This window comes from Ambystoma mexicanum, chromosome 11 (assembly GCF_040938575.1).
Source record: "Ambystoma mexicanum isolate Mex_15411 chromosome 11, UKY_AmexF1_1, whole genome shotgun sequence".
NCBI classification, from domain to species: domain Eukaryota; kingdom Metazoa; phylum Chordata; class Amphibia; order Caudata; family Ambystomatidae; genus Ambystoma; species Ambystoma mexicanum.
In genome coordinates this window covers 896,623,433-896,641,252 of record NC_090934.1, presented here as the reverse complement: position 1 = coordinate 896,641,252, position 17,820 = coordinate 896,623,433, and positions in this window count along the sequence as shown.

Sequence of the window (17,820 nt, the reverse complement as noted above, 5' to 3'; positions counted from 1 at the left end):
TTCACCTTCTGGAAAAGGTCCTGAGGAGAACCTGGTCTCCTGGGTATATGGGTGGCGGCTTAAGTAAGTTCTCTTGGCTCTCAACATTGTCTTCTTCTGCACTGGCTTCAGGCCTCTCCTGGTGTCATTGCAGCTGGTGACAAATGAAAGAGGCACTATCAATCAAGGAAGTTGTACATTGATACATTTCCTGACCCAATACATTTACTACACTCTCAGCATTTTTCACTGCTCTAGTAGGAGGGGCCAGGGGAAGTCGCATGCGCTGTCCTTTTACCACCTCATGTGGGGCTAAATGGAGGTCAGACCCAGGCTTATTGTGCAGTGCAAACAGGGCTAGGGGTATGCAGTGCAACCAACCATTGTACAAACTCTTTTTAGTCTCGGCTGTAGCTTCTATAAGCAAGGCTTTGAGGCATTCAACCCCGTTCACTTGTGGGTGATATGCACAGGAGAATTTGTGTTGGACTCCCAGCAAAGTTGTAATGTGCTGAAACATCTCATTAGCGAAGTGAAGGCCATTGTCAGACCCCACACACGCCCCATCATGGGAATACTTCCTGGACCATGAATTTTGCCACTTTATTTAAGGGCATCAGTATAAAAAAAGGACCGGATTCGATCCAATGGGAGAATGGACACACAACCATTATCATATAGTGGTACCCTTGGCAGACTTGGATCATGTCAACATAGTCGACGTGGAAGTGTTGGAATGGGCCCACTGGGTGAGGTATGGCTCCTGTTAACTACCCTTAATGTCAGACCTTGCTGTGTACTGTTTACGTATCAAACAACCATGAATTTGGCCCTGTATTCCGCCAAGTTAGGACAGATCCATGTTTCTTCAACATGGCGGAAAGCACCTCCTTCCCCGTATGGGTTGGATAATGCAATTGTCTCAGTGCTGTGTTCAATAATGCAAGTGGCATGGCCACTTGCCCTGTGTTGTTTCGCTACCATAGGGCATGTGTTGGAGATGCAGTTCATCCCCTCCGAAGCCATCGTTCCTTTTCCTCCCTGGATGCAGCTCCCTGCAGCTCCATAATCTATGCCACTAGTTATATGTTATACCCCACTTTCAGTATCATAGTTCTTGCATAATCTCATGCATGTGACAAAGCCTCCATTTCTAAAATGTCCCCAAAGTAGGCGGCTCATTTTGCCTTCACTTCTGCTACTTCATTTCCCCTTGAGATCGGATCCTCCCCTTTTCTGTGTGCTTGGCATTTCACGATTGCTAGTCACTCTGGGAGATCTATGACATCTACCAATTTGCCCAATAGGAGTATATGCTGTACTGATGACCCATCAGCACGTCTGAAACCCCTCATCATCCAATGTGACAGCTCAGAATGCACTGTGGATGTCACATAAACTGAAACTGAATACGTTGTCACTTCCTTCCCCCTGTTGTGCTCCAATATTAAGGCCACTAATTCTGAGGCTGATGCTGAATAATGTGATGGTAGTCATGAGCTTCTCACCACCTCACTTGTTCCGTCCTCTTTCACCCTCACGACTGCGGTCCCATTATCTCCTTCCTGACTCATCTGGTCAATTGTTGAAGACCTGTCAATGTAAAGCACATCTCCTCCTCAGTGCCTCCTCCTGTACCTTGTGAGTGTCACTGAATTCATCAAGGTTTGCTGTAAGTCATATGCATAGTCACTCTTCTCTAAAGTGTCGTAGAGAAATGTCACCAGGTTGACAAATCTGCATCTCACTATTTTGAGTGCTACGTTAGATAGAAAACCTCATACCCCAAGGCTCTCTGTGTTGTCAGGGTGCTCTTTGGTCTTTCCATTATTGCAAAGAGAGCATGCTACACGTAGAGAGTGGTGCTGCATCCCATGGTAATATTCACTGATTTTTCCAATGCAATGAGGCTCAGCCAAGGCTTGTTCGCATAGATAGTGTCCTCCCATTAATGGGTCTAATTTCCCACTGTAATAATCTAGTGGCTTGTGCCCTAATATAGTCTTCTGTGTCACTACTGCTGTCATCACTACTCCATCGGAGTGTGAGAACAGAAAGTATACCTTTTGATAGTTTGTGATCCCTAATACTGGTGCTGTGCATATTACTTTCTTCAGCTTGTCAAAAGCCTTAATAAAGGGCCTTTATACATGCTGTAATCAAATACCCATGCCAGTCAATAATTACATAGTCCCAAGAACTGCTGCATCTCTCTGACTTTTGTGGGTTTTGATGTCCTGCGTATTGCCTCCGCCCTCTCTGGTGTCACTCGTCTGTCATTTTGAGAGATAATCTGTTCAATGTATAACACTTCTGTCTAGCAATATTGTAGTATGGTCTTGTCCACTTTGTATCCCTTATCTACTAAAACTGCCAGAAGGTTCACTGAGTAATTTCTACACTATTATTCTGTCTTGCTACAGAGCAATATGTCATCTATGTACTGTATAACCGTGCTTTCCATCTGTGCCTTGCCAATGTCCATTTTGAGGACGCTGTTGAATATGGAAAGTGATTCACAGTACCCTTGAGGAAGTCTTGTATTATGTTTCCACTTTTTATTTATATATAGACATGTACTGTCTCTAATTCTAGTGGCATTATCGTTACTTCCTCCTTGTCTAATGGTATCTCTGAACTGAATAGGTACTCATTTGGAAGGCGCCACATTTTCCCCAGGATCCCTGGAAGCCATGTTATTATAATGTCTGGCCCTTGTTGGAAAAGCTCCTCGTCCACTGGCACCCCCTTCTGTACTCTTCATCCACAATAAGCTTGAACAATTTCCCTCGCATTGAGAATGTGTATCCCTGGCGTGGAGCATACTATCCCCTTGTCAGTGAATGAAATGGTAATGTTAAGTCTGCTCTTGATGTCTCTCCCCATTATGTTTACAGGTGTCTCTCAGGAATAAAGTAGGGGGCAAGGAAAGATCATTCTCCTCTATTGAAAGTGCAATATCATCTGTAAAAGGAACCACTTTCGTCACCGCAGAGAATCCTTGAGCATTGATGGCTCTACACGTGGTTCCTCGGCAGGGATGTGTGTAATCGATAGGATGGAACACATCAAGTCTGTCTGTTGGCTGTCCTATTGAGGGTATAAGGACATCCCATTCCCCAGAAATGGGTTGCCCCCCCACCACAGTGACGCCCCCAGTTTCCTAATGGGAGTGGCTTTCATGGAGTCTGTGTGTGCCATTGTCACATTGTTTGTTTGTGTGCTGTTCTGCATCTGAAGTATTTGCTGTGTTGTGTAAGTGTGTTGTGTGTTACCTTGCATCTGTGGCAGCTGTGGTTTGCGAATACCTACTGCATAGGTGCTTCTATTTGTGATGCCTGGTCATTGGCTGATGTGTCTGAGGGTATGCGTTCGGGTGCCTGTCCTTGGCATTGGGTCTGGTCTTGCATGTAAAACTTGTGTTCCCCCTGCTATTCTGTTCCATCCCTCCCTTGCTTCTGCAGATTGTCGAGATGTGTCCTATCTGCCTGTACACCCAGAATTGTGGTGGTTCTGTCCCCTGCTCTCAGAAGCCCCCAGAAAATCCCTCTGGGCTCTGCTACATTTGTGGGACATATCCTCGAAACCACCTGGGAATCCCCTTTGATTCTGCTGCATCTGGTCCCCGTAACCGCATCCTCTGGGTGGCCCCCCTTTTCCATATAACCCATGCTGCTCATTCCCCCGCCCCATGAATCATCCCCCAGTGGGTGGTGGTGCTTACTGCATCTGTGGTGGCCCCTTGTCCTCTGGTGCTCGTCAATACTGCTGCTTCCATTGCATATTTATACTAACTTTGCCTCCTCCTGCTTCCTTTACTTTTGCTTATTCTCACGTTCTCTTGTAGTAGACGACAATAATGTACTATCATGAGCTGTATTTCTGACCTAGGCTTCACCTCCATCCCCACTAATTTTTTGATTTGCTTTTGCACCTGTTCTGGCAACCCTTGGCAAAATATGTAGCGGAATAATGCTACTGTTTGTCCCATGGTTCTCACGTTTCAAAGTGACAAAGCTCTTGAATCATCTGAATGTAGTGTAAGGGGTTTTTGTCTTCCCCCATTTTGCATGCCATAATCGCATTAATGTCTGACGTGTAAGTATACTGTGTACTTAGAGCTTGCCATACGGCTGCTCGCCAGTTTGCAAATGGTGTGCCATTGTGTGCTATGTCCTGGGTGTTGACTCCTGGATACCCCACTGTTTTCCATATGTCATCAGCGGCTTCCCTGAAGATTGCCACTATGTTACGCTCTGGTATCCACGGGGGCACCACATGATACTGGATGGAGGTCTAAGCTCTATCCCGGACCCCTCTCTGCTTGGTTATGTGCCAGACATTGGGTAGCTCCTATAACAGGAGAATGGAGGGTTAAGATACTGGTTCTGTGATGGGTGGGCTCCCACCTCCCTCTGGTCCAAATCCCTTCCCTTGGGGTTTTTGCTCACCTTATGTTTTTGTGTGTTGAACTCTCCGTCCTGCGTCTCTGTGCAGGGGCGCATGGTTGATGCAGGCATTCCGTGGACCTAGTTGCTTCACTGGTCCGTGTGCCCTTATGTCGGGTTCATACTGGCTGTGACTCTGACTCTGCTTGCTGTCTTCCAGGTGAGTTATAATGCCTTTTCCGTCTTTATTCTGTCTCTTTCTTTCCCTCTGTTTTCTCTGTCTTCTCTGCGTCTTGCTCCACTACACTGTTCCCTAACAATGTCTCTTTTTGTTTTCACAGGGCGAAGACCATGGTGAGTTAGTGATGCGCGGAGGGCTGCGCTGTTTATTGGTGTTAATTGCTAACCTGTGTTCTCTTCTCTTTGTACAGGATGCGGTGATATTCCGGAGTAATGAGTGATCGAAGCGCTGCTTGCCCAGGTAAGTGCTTTGTTAATGCTGACCTTGTTCCTTCTCCCTTGCAGGTTGCAGTGAAACCCGGACATGGACGAGGTAAGAGAAGCGCAGGGTGCTGCCAGGAGTCGCTGCTTGCCCAGGTAAGAATTGCTATTAATGCTGTCCTTGTTTCTTTACTTTTGCAGTTTGCGGCGAACTCCGTAGATGGGTGAGGTAAGCGAAGAGCAGGATGGATTCAAGACCGGTTACTTCACAGATAAGTGTGCCCTTCCCGGTCCCGCCTCCTCCCGCCTTCCATGTCACCCACCGCCCGTGATTGGTCCTCCACTTAGGCCATAAGGGCCTTCTCCTCGGCAGCCCTCTGCCAGGTAGCCCCTGCTGCTAAGGGTCCCAAGGCAAAGGGCGTCTCCAACAGAGGCGGCTCCAGAAAGTGTCTACAGGTGTCAGCAGGGGAAGCCAGTGGGCCTCATCACAAGGTTGGCGCTCCGGTAAGAACGGCACCGGTAAGGCAATACCGGCATCCATTACCGGGCCAGTGTATCATGACCCTAGATGCCGTTGCTACCGGCATCGTCAAGGACCCGCTGTGGCCGTGCACCACCGTACCGGCATGCAGGCACGCGTGCATATGGGGAGGCCTTCATACCGGCATGCCGCAAAGAAGGGGACACCACGAGTCACACGTACAAGTACATACCGGCATCGAGATAACAGTAAGAAGAGCCCCATGATGCCGGCAATACCGGCATCGCGGACCACCCGTAAACAGCAAACTGCTGTGTAACCAAGTGCCACAGGTGCACGCAATCAGCACAGGTGGAGGCAATGGAGTCAGGGTCAGCACAAAAGGAGCACACCCACACACCACAACCCCCTCCAAGGCAAAATGCTACCACTTGTTCTTGCCATACTGGGCCTGGAGGACATGCCTGCACTGCTACTCCTTGAGCAGGCAGTACAACAGGAAACACAGAAGAGACGCCGGAGGAGAAGGAGGGTGAGACATGCCCAGCAAATCCCACCAGTGCAGGCAGTCGCTCCCCGCAGACAGCCAACAATCCAACGTATAAGGGCAAATCCATTTGACATAACCCCAGCACAGATCCACACCCTGTACGGCCTGGACAGAGACACCATCACCAACATAGTGGAATTAATACAGGATGACTTGGTCAGCCTGATCAACATCCGCACAGCCATCCCCCCTTTGCTGAAGGTGACATCTGTGCTCCACTTCCTGGCCACAGGCACTTATCAACACACAGTGGGCCAAATGCATGGCATGTCCCAATCATGCTTCTCTGTTGTGTTAAACCAAGTGCTGGATGCACTACTGAAGCACACAAATGCCTACATTTCTTAACCAAGGACACCACAGGAGGCAAATGCCACCAAAATAGCATTCCATGCACTGGCAGGCATGCCCAATGTAATTGGTGCCCTCGACTGTGCCCATGTAGAGTTGGTAGTCCCACATGCCGTGGAGGCGGTGTACCGCAATCAGAAGCTATACCATTCCATCAATGTGCAGATGGTGTGTGATGCCAGCCAGATAATAACACACTGCTGTACCAGTGTCATGATGCCTACCCCCGGAGTACCAGGCCCAGCACCCCCGGGAGCAGGCATCACGCCCCCGGGTAAAAGCCCAGCGGCCCTTTATAGGGGCTCTTTGGCCTCTGTCCTGGCGCCGTTGGCGCCAGGCTCATGTTGGACATCAGTCCTGGCGCAATAGGCGCCAGGCTCATAAAGGGAAGTGTTTGGTGCACTTACCTGAAGCAGACCATGCTGCACACTCACCTGATGCAGACCATGCTGCATGAAGAACCAAGCGAAATGAGGCTTAGGAGGGACTATTTTTCTGAAGGAACTATTTTGTTACTTGGGTGGGGCTGTGGAAGGATACTCACCTGGAACTTCTTCCAAGGCTATTTAAGCCACACCCGGACAGCCACACATGCTTTGCGTTGTTCTGCATCCCAGCAGCTGAACGCTCATCGTGTCTGCTCCTGCACCTGGACTCCAGCCACGCCCGCCTCGAACCTGGAACACCTGTAAGGGAATAAGAGAAGAGAAAGGTGAAAACCAAGAACTATTTCAACCTTCTTACCTGCATCCGGAATCTTCACGCCAGCATTCCTGAAGGAAGACTTCCATTTAAAAGCACTGCGTTGCTCGCTGCAGCGCCGCGCTTCACTCACCTGTTCCCGAGACGCCGCCCGGCTCCATCGCAGCTCTCAGTTCCGGTCACCACATCTCTGCACCGCACCTAAGGGAGAGAAGAAGAGACAAAAGGTGAGCAAGGGAACACAAGAGGAAGGCCGGATTTTCAGCCATATTACTTACCGGCTATTCTTGGTGAGCCATTCCACATCTCGGGTCGGCGCCACATCTCTGGCAGGTACCGCACCCCGGCCCCTATGGGGAAATGACAAAAGACATTACTGGGGAATTATAAAGACATTTAGAGGGGTCGCCCTCATCACTGACTCACCTGATTTTAGCCCGGCAATTTAACCCCTCAACGCATCGCCTTTGTTCTGCACCTGAAATAAAGGACAGAAAAGACAACATAAAAGGAGGCTCACACTTGAACTTTTGCATCTTCATACTTACGGCGTATCACTCAGTAAGTCAAGTGGATTTGCCAGCGCCATTCTGAAAACCAGTGAAGTAACTGGACGGACGCGCGCCCCTGCACCAGAAGCAGGATGGAGAGTTCATCCTTCCAAACCATAAGGTGAGCTTAAACCGGGGGTTTTGGAGGAAATCAGAGGAGAACGAAGGGGGAAAGGGGCCCAGACAGTAGCTCACGCTTTGCGTTGTTCTACATCCAAGCAGCTGAACGCTCACCGTGTCTGCTCCTGCATCTGGTCTCCAGCCACGCCCGTCTCGATCCTGGAACACCTGTAAGGAAAGAAGAGAAGAGAAAGATGAAAACCAAGAATTTTATCAAACTTCTTACCTGCATCCGGAACCTTCACGCCAGTGTGGAGGAATATAAAGACATTAAGAGGGATTGCCCCCATCGCTAACTCACCTGAGTTTACCATCAGCAATTCAATCCCTCAACGCATCGCCTTCATTCTGCACCTGAAATAAAGGACAGATCACAGGTTAGGAAGGCAACAGAAAAGGAGGCTCAACACTTGAACTTTTGTAATCTTCATACTTACAGCATTCCGCTTGGAAAAGTCAAGTGGATTTTGCCAGCGCCATTCTGAAAACCAGTGAAGTAACTGGACAAACACGCGCCCCTGCACCAGAAGCAGGATGGAGAGTTCATCCTTTCAAACCATAAGGTGAGCTTCAACCGGGGATTTCGGAGGAAGTTAGAGAAGAACGAAGGGGGGAAGGGGGGAGCAACCACATTATTCAGCAGACAGTTAATCCCCTTTCTCATCTGCAGAAGGATGTTCCCACGGGCCAGACAAGCAAGATTTGGGGGTCCAGTTCAATCGGTGGTCTGTATTCTGCGCATCACGCTTGAAGAGGCCACAGCAACCCAGACCAGACCAGCGCCTCCGTGGGAGCCAGGTGAGCGTTACAACCAGCTATCCAGGATCCACGCATGATGCCATGGTGCTGCGGAACTCCTCACTACCCCGCTACATGGAAGGAGACGTTGTACGAAGTGACTGGCTGTTGGGTAAGTCTGCCCTCTGGGCCATGGGAGCAGATGGATTGGGGGGGAGGTACATGCATATGCTAGGGGAATGCCCTCTGGGCCATGGGGGTAGATGGATTGGGGGGAGGTACATGCTTATGCTAGGGGAATGCCCTCTGGGCCATGGGTGCAGATGGAATGGGGGGAATGGTAGTTTCTTAAGTCATCGCCGACACACAGCCCTCACATTTGCATGTTAAATGCCCCTAGACAAGACATACATTGCCTGGTGCTTTAAAATCCTAGGACCCTAGGTTGTGTATGTCACACAAGGATCCCTCTATGGATTGGCATTCACTGTACAGGGCTGACAGTCATGTGGATGTTGCTGCCAATGATGAGATAGTGCATATGAACTTGATTGATGTACAGGCTGAGCACACCTGTCAACTGAGCCTCATCCTCAGACATACCTCCTTCTGCTCCCATGTAGGTGATGCTGGATATCCCCTGAAGCCGTGGCTACTCACCCCTGTCAGGAACCCGCAGAACAGGCACGAGGAGGACTTCAATCGTGCACATACACGTACACGTGTGGTCATTGAGCAGACTTTGTCCTTTTGAAGGCACAGTTTTGCTGCATCAGCAGGTCGGGAGGGGCACTCATATACGAGCCTGAGAAGGTGGGCAAGATCATCATGGCATGTGTAATCTACATAACATGTGCATCCGGCGGAACATACCCCTGCCACCTGACGTGGAGCTGCCACCACCTGATGAAGTAGAAGGAGAGGAAGGAGTAGAAGTAGGACATAGGCCAGGACGCGAAACTTGTGAGGGTCGCGCAGTGCGCAAAATGGTCGTAGACCAATCATTCTGATGTACTTTAATGCAGAGGGTGCCATGTGTTGCGTACTGTGGGCACTGGTTGTGTGGGCACATGTGCACGAATCACCATGAAGCAATAAATTGACATACAAAAAATCAGCAATGTCCACTCATGTGATGTTTGTTACACAACTGGTGCATTCGTGAGAAATTAAGTACAACATGATTCAACAATCCACGCCCCCACCACCACTCCACCTCCCCCAACTGACTCCCATGCCCCCAAACACCCCAGTACTACACACTACACCCACCAGCACCCTCCACCTCCCCCAACCTACTCCCATGCCCCCAAACACCCCAGTACTACACACTACACCCACAACCACCCTCCACCCACCCCCTAACACCCAAAGTCAACTATGGCATGACATGTGTTTGGATGTATGCCCAAAGGGATTATGCAGGGTGCCCTGCTACTGTTGAGCCCCCTTAGGAGGTGGGGGTTGCATCTCTGAGCGGCACAAACTCCGCAGGGGCATGCGCACGGGGCTGGTCTGCCTCGAGCCCGATGGCGTGGATGATGCGGATGACCCAGATGGTTGTGATCCAAGGGGCAGTGTTTGCCGTTGGTCCATGCGGTCAGCAATCCTGGTGAGGATCTGACCCAAGGCATTGAAGCCATCACGCACTTGCTGTGCACTTGAGTTAATGGCCTGGATAACGGCCGCAGTGCTGTCCTGGATAATACGGTGTGTTGTCTCCCCTTCAGCAAGGTACTGCTTCACATAGCCTTGCATCACCTCCTGCCGGGTCTCCATCCTGGAGAGACGTCCCTCAAGGTCCCGTATGGCAGTGTGGGTTGTGGTCGGTGGGTGATGTGGCGGCACAGCATGGATCATGGGGCTTTGCATGGCCGGAGACAACTGTCCATGGCTGCCCTGGTCAGATGAGTCCAGCTGAGGTGTGTCCTGAGGGGTGGCCTGCGGGCTTGGTGTGTGCACTACAGGCTCTGAGTGGACAAGTCCTGCATCACCCTCATTGTCCGGCCCAGCTACCTCATCAACACTATGATCTGCCGATGCAGCCATCTCCCCAATTGTGCTGGCAGCAGCATAATGTGTGCCATCCTCCATGCCTGCTGTGTCCTCAGCCAGTGTGGATGGTGTGACCATGGATGCAGGTGCAGGTGTCAGCTCGTCCTGTGTACTTGTCTGTGGTGCTGTTTTTGCACCGGTTCTTGCCCGCTTCCCACATGGCCCATCCTTGGTCCACTTGAGGTTGATGGACCTGTGCCATCAGATTGCCTCCTAGGCCTTTTGGCTGGTGTTGTGCATTGTGCACTCCCTTGCGCTTCATTACTGTCAGCATCCGTACCTGTGGGGGACAGAGAGTGGCAGGATATCAGTGATGGTCCGCTTGCATTGTGCATGCATTAGTCATTGGACATGTGGCGCCATCTGATCAGTTGCATTTGTGGCTTTGTAGGGGACTGTATACATGCAATGTTGAGAGTGGAATTTGATAGCGTAGTCATGTCCACAAGTACGCATTGTTGGGTGCAGTTGGACATTGATGTGTTTTGGGAAGGTCGTTCTGGGTGGCACATGCCCATGAAATGTGTCTTGTGGGTGTATTCGTGTATGATCGCAACATGCATTGGAATGGGGTGGTGGTAGACCCAGAATGTGTACATGGATATGTGTAGGTGTGCATGATGGCCCATTTGTTGGCTGGTGTAGCAGCCACATTTGGGGGAGGATGATTATGATTATTTTTACAGTTTCAGTAGGGACGCTTACCTTCATCTGCCGATGTTGGCACGCCAAACTCTGCTTCACCGACTCCTTCGATGGACTCCACGTTTATGATGGAGCTGCAGGTCTCCTCCCATCTGGCCAATTTCAGTGGGGAGTGTGGTCCTCCTCCTGTTGCCAGCCCCTGGCCCCGATTAGCTGACAATATGTGCCGGACTCTCAGCCTGAGGTCGTCCCAACGTTTTTTGCAATCACGCACTGTGCATGCGGTGGTGCCGACTGCACTTACTTTCTGGGCAACTTCTTCCCAGATGGCCTTTTTCTTGAGCTGGGCTGGACGCCTGAGGTTGTTGCAGAACATCACTTCTGCATTTGCCACAAGGGTGGCGGCCAACATGTTCAGCTCATCATCTGTAAAACATGGTTTGCATAGGCGGGCCGTGCCTCTCCGGGTGGTCGTCGACATGTTGTCAGTGGTGGCCTGGGAGTTGGGGTGTAGAGGGTCCTTTAAGTGGAGGATGGCAATGGATTGTGTTTTTAAAGATGGCCGCCATGGCATTTCCCGTTCCGGCCCGATGACGTTACTTCCGGTTCCGGTATTAACGCACCCGTTATTTGCACTATGTTAATAACGGTAACGGTATTTAGGGGTTGCCGAGGGCGGAGCCGTTCTGTGCGTATTGGTCGATGCCGCTGTGTGGGGGTTTGGGGGTCGTTACCGGCATGCCGGTATGGCCGTATCCGGCATGCAGGGATGCGCGCGCCCACGCGCTCTTGATCGTCTGCTATTTGCGGGTTGGTGCCAAGCCGGACATGTTATTACCGCCATGCCAGTTCTGCTAGATTTTTAGCGCCAACCTTCTGATGAGGCCCAGCGTATCAAGCGACCAGACGTCAACCAACAGCAACCCAAAAATAAGTGTTGCATGGGTGGGGATTAGAGCAATTACTCTACTCCAGAAAAACCTGTCACTCAACATTACCTTACCTCAGAACAGTGAATGTTATCAATGACACACTTAGTTAGAATTCTGAACATTAGCCAGCACCAGACGCGGACAGAATTGTGAATGTTAGCAATGCCACACTTAATTAGAATTATGAACATGGCCTGCTCCAGACCCGGATAGGAATGTGAAGGTTAGCAATGCCAAACGTGGTTAGAATTGTGAACAATAGCCAACATCACATCTAGATGAGATTGTGAATGTTAGCAACTTGGTTAGAATTATGAACATTGACCTGCACCGCACCAGGACGGGATTGTGAATGTTAGCGATGCCACATCTGGTTAGAATTATGAACATTAGCCAGCGCCAGACCCTGACAGGATTGTGAATGTTAGCAATACCACACTTGGTTAGAATTCTGAACATGGCCTGCTCCAGACCCGGATAGGATTGTGAAGGTTAGCAATGCCAAACGTGGTTAGAATTGTGAACAATAGCCAACATCACATCTAGATGAGATTGTGAATGTTAGCAACTTGGTTAGAATTATGAACATTGACCTGCACCGCACCAGGACGGGATTGTGAATGTTAGCAACGCCACACTCAGTTAGAAATGTGTTGCATCCCACCCCCTAAGCCTAGAGTACACTGAAAGTTTACTGTGTTGAACTCTGCCTCGCAAGACTGGGAGTTTACTGTGTTGAATTCTGCATATTAAGACTGTGTCACATCTAGATACTGTGCCCAAAGATTACTGTGTTGTACTCTGCTTCTTAAGACTATCACATCTTATCTGTGCCTGAAAGGCATCACATTCCACCTGTTAGCCCGTCTCAAATATAGATAGTGCACTGAAAGCCTATCTACATTTGTACACTTGTCTCTGTGCCCATGTATCACTGTGCACTCTGCTTTCTTATCCCCATGCTACTACTATATATCCATATGCACCCTCCGGTAACTGTAAGCCCAGCCCACTGTCACTGTGTGTCCGTGTGTCAATAAGATGAACCACCATATCGTAATCATATCTCATCATTACGCCTACTCTCTACTATACACCTTCACTCAACTACAAAACAGCTACACCCTTGAAGAATTCGGCCTAGCTGTTCACATACGAACACTACCCTATGAACACCTCAACACCCTAACAAAACATAGCTATCCGATGACTTTCCGGCATAGCTGCTCACATAAGCGTCCTTCTGGCTTAGTGTTAGGCAGAATTGCATGCACTACCCTCTGGGACCACCACATACAATTAGGACTACAGGTGTAAGCAAAACAAACCTTTGGTATAAGTGTGTACTACATAGTTTTTGGTAGCGAGCTGAGCAGCAAGGCTTATCTCAAGAGGGAATGTAAGCAGTAAAAGAAGTTACATAGAGGTCTTACAATCACAATGGTTCAAGTAGACAATTACACTCAAGGTTTCTTGGTAAAACACTTATTAACTTATTACACAATCATTTAGAAAACATTAACTAGAAGGAGGCAACTTAATATCATACACAAATATACTTCAGTTCCAAACCAATACGTTTCTGAGTAAATAATGCTCCCCTAAAATAGGAGCAAAAAGGCACTTCAGTTACTTTAAATAGGTGGAAAAAGGCACAAGTTAATAAAATAGATCAACAATACTTTCTTAGGCAGTGCAAATAGGTTCATTTCACTAGAGGACTCGATTCAATTCAATATGCCTAGGCCAAAGTCAATGGGCTAGTGTCTTGAATAGGAAAGAGCAGTTCTTGTAGTAAACGGTAAAGTCTTTACCAAAGTTCTCAGAAGTAGTCTGTACAAAAAAGAATCATATTTTGGGTCACAAGCTGATTATGCCTGCAAGTTGGTAAAGTTTCACAAACTTTCACCTCAAGAGGTAAGTTCTCTCAATTCGGGTTGGCACAGAACCTTAAGATGCAGAAAAGATGCAGCTGAAGACTTTGGTTCCTGGCAGTTCCTGCAGATCTCACTGTTCCTGAGCCTCAGTCAGGGCAACAAGAGGGAGTATGTTGGGGGACTCATGCACTACATGGGGACGGGTCCAACAATCTGGCAAAATGGAAGATCTTCGGTTCGAGTAGCTGTCCTCAAGTACACAAGACGGTGTCCTTCCCCCTGGTTAATCCTAACCAGCTCTAAGAATGGTTTCCAGGTGGCTTAAGTGTTGATTGGTCCTACCAACTCAAAGGAAGATGTCTTCCTTGAAGGGCTTCTCTGTTGAGATGAATTCGGACCTACAGCAGGGCTTCACTTGGCAAACCAACAGTCCAGGAGTTGAAGCAGCGGTCCTCTTCCAGCTTGTCTTTGGTTCTTTCGTTCCAGTGGTCGCCTCTGCTTTCCAGTCCAAGAGATTCACCTTTTAAACAGTTCTCTCCCATTCATTCCAGCCTAGATGCCACCCACTCAGGAGGGTGGCTATCCTTGCGGGACAGTCAGCCGCCCAATCACACCAGAGTGTATTTGGGTCTCCTAGGAGACTAAGCACAGGGAGTTTCGGGCACATCCATCACTTCCTGCCCACCCGAGACACTCAGCCGCCAGAGGCGGTCTTCAGTCCTGAAGCCTGCCAAAGGCATAGAAACAATGGGACCAAACCTAGTTTGGCACGCAGAGACAAACTCTAGAAGGACCTTTCCAAAAAGAAATTGCGACAAAAGAAGACTGGAACCTGTTTAAACAAAGGGGCTTAAGGCGCCATGTTGATAAACATGGCTCCCTCAATTTTTAGCTACAGGTGTTCGCGGTCGGGAAAAGTTATGGTAGTTCATTGTAAAACCACTGCCACCAGCCATTTCAATAGGAAAGGATAGCATTTGATTGCTACATGAGTTTCTAGACACGGGATACTAGGTAAGCCCTCCAGCACTCTATTGGAAGATTGTGTGTGCTGGGTCTAGGAATTTAAAATGACTAGTAAGGTCAATTTAACTTACATTCTCTGGGAAACAGTAGTTTATCCAAGAGAAGGTATTTAAACATTTTGAAAGTCTAAAAAGATATCCCTGTGTCACTGCACTGAAGGTGCTGTGTAACACACACAAAAAGATGCCTATGGAGTAATCTTAAAACTCCATAATCAAAGAACACAAGAGTAAAACACACATCGAAATACATGCAAGAGTGGGGAAAAAAGGCTCACACTCTTTCCAGGCAAATAAAATGAAGTCCTCAAAATCCAGCAAAGTTGCTGGGGGTCTCTAAGGTGAAGGGAATTAGCAGATTTATGAGAATTCTCCCTAACACACAGCCAATCCCAGCATGGATTTCCACCCACCAGACTGCACACATTCCAAATAATACCTTCCACACCACACCAAACGCTAGGATGCAGCTACCATACAGCTATTACATCAGCTGAAGACATAACTGGTGCACCCACGCACCCTAAAACAGAACCTTTCTCTATTGACCTGAACTGCGGTTCCTGAGGGCGTTCAACGTACAAGCACTTTAATATCATACCAATGATATATGTAAAGCGCTATCTAAATGCCAAGTAGCATAAAATAACAGAAAATATGGTGGAGTTTGAAATATTGAATTTGTGTACCCTGCCATTGCCTTTTTCTCCCATGTAGGGTATAATCCCTGCTCATCTTCTGTATCCCCTTCTTTCTTTCTCTCAGGAGAAAGTGAGTGGAGCGGAGGGCGGGGAAACTGGTCCCAGTGTCTCTTGTTGGCTCAGCATCCATTGATGCCTCGCCACTTCTCCCTCATCCTCCGGGAACATTCTTCCAGAGTTCAAATATCGCTTTTGATTGGCTAATTTGTTCCCCTTAAAATTGTCCTGTTGGTGTGTCAGTAGTGGTTGCTGCATATTTTTGGAGAAACGTCTGCATTGTGTCCATGGCTTAGGCAATTTACCCTCTGTACTTTTCATCCATTCCATGCTAAATTTCCAAATCCTGTCCTTATAATGTGGAAGGGTCTTACACAAGTGTTGTATGGACAAGTGTTCACCCCACTTCCTTTGATATATTGCTTTTACACTTACTTGAACTCAAGTCAAGGCTTTCAACACTCCGTTAGTACACAAACACAATGATTATTCTGAATTCAGATTTATGAATATCACTAATAAGAGCCCTTAACAATTTTTCTCAAGCCCTTCTGGCCCCAAAAAGATCTGTCAGGCATGCTCTGCGCACCACCCTTCTAAAACTCTCCGCCGCCTCAGCACACCTACTGGACAACATCCTTTTCAATGTTAAGTTTCTGAACATCAACTTCTATAACACCTAATGCTCTCTGAGTCCTATGCACAGACATATTGGGTGACGTCATCATTCCACTAAACGTTTTAGTGCTAAAGATCACTTACAACGCTCACAATGCTGATGTCCCTTTACACAAACATTTACCTAACCCCAACATGAACCCACAGCTGTCTTCCTGCCTCCTAAGAGGGGATACCAATATTTCTTGCGTTCAATCTGTATCTACAATGTCGCCGTGCAGCTAAAATACCTCCTCAAGACTTAACCATAGAAAAACCTTCTACAGTCTAGGCCAGCTCCTTTTGCTAGGTTTTACACAGGGATACCATCCCAAGCTAAAATGCCCAATTCAAAGAGAATCCACTATTTACATAACTTCTTCATCCATGCCTGTAAGTCAATAGTCAAGGTTATTCACCAGAACCTTTTCCCTTAGGACCGAATGTGCCCTAATCACAAGAACGACATCTACATCTGCTCCTTTCCTGCTATGTTGCACAATACTCAACACTACTAGACAATACTTCAAAGATACTGAACAATACTCATTACCACCCACATACCCCCTTTAATTTCCAACTCCCCATAGTTGATACGTGGCTGAGTCAATACTTGCACTCTGTGATCCACTGATGTTGTTTAGCTACTGGTTCTTCCAAAGCTGACAAGCCACCCTTCTGGTCTGCTGGAGTCCTCATGGACCACGGGCAGGACATTTCCAAGATGGCTCCTGATGACCTTTGTAGAGGGCTGCACCCCTGTCTGGTTCGATTTTCCGCGAGGCACACCGCAGCTCTCCAGGGGCTGCAGCAGGACAGGCAGCTTTATGCCAAACGGGCATAGTAAACCATATCTCTGCTACCAACTTATTGGTGAGGTCTGGTATGCCAGAAGTCTGGAGGTTACTACGAGCTCACCCGTTCAGCTCCCAAGGGCCCAACAACCCTGCCCTCAGAATAAATGGAGGACTCGGCCAAGGGCAAGTTAGAACTTTTGTTTATTACAAAAAACAACTGGGATCATTCAGGACATAAAAACATCTCCAGAGTCACAATTCTCATAATCGTGTCAATCCCTTCTGCTCTAGAATGTTGTCACATCCTGGGCCCTCCCGAAAAACCTTTCAAACACACTCATCAGGTGACTGGAGTGGTATACACTATGGATTGCCCTTATAGATCTTACTCAATTGGCCCTTGCATGTCAGTTGGCTGACCTGCCCCTTCCCTGAGAAACTATCTATTACATTGTTGCAGGGTCACAGTATTACCATTGACCCTTGCCCCCTCCAATCCACCCCAGAGTTTCTGTCCCTTAATTGGCTGGAACTGGTCTCCTAAGGCCTGGGACCCAGTTCTGTTCTCAGCCCTCTGTGCACTTCTTCAAGGTTATGTGAATGGCTATGAGTTCCCAATGAATCTGTTCGCAACACCACTTTTGCCTGTGAGAGTGCTCTCCATGTTGCAACATTTTTAACTTGTTCATGTTTCACTTCATGTATGGGTTGCTGAGAACTGTTAATCTTCCCACTGGGGTGAATGACCAGTGCCTAGCTTGGCCGCATCACATGGTTGAGGACCACAAAACCAAGTTCCTCTGGTCTGCAATTATGATGATTTATTCTGTTTT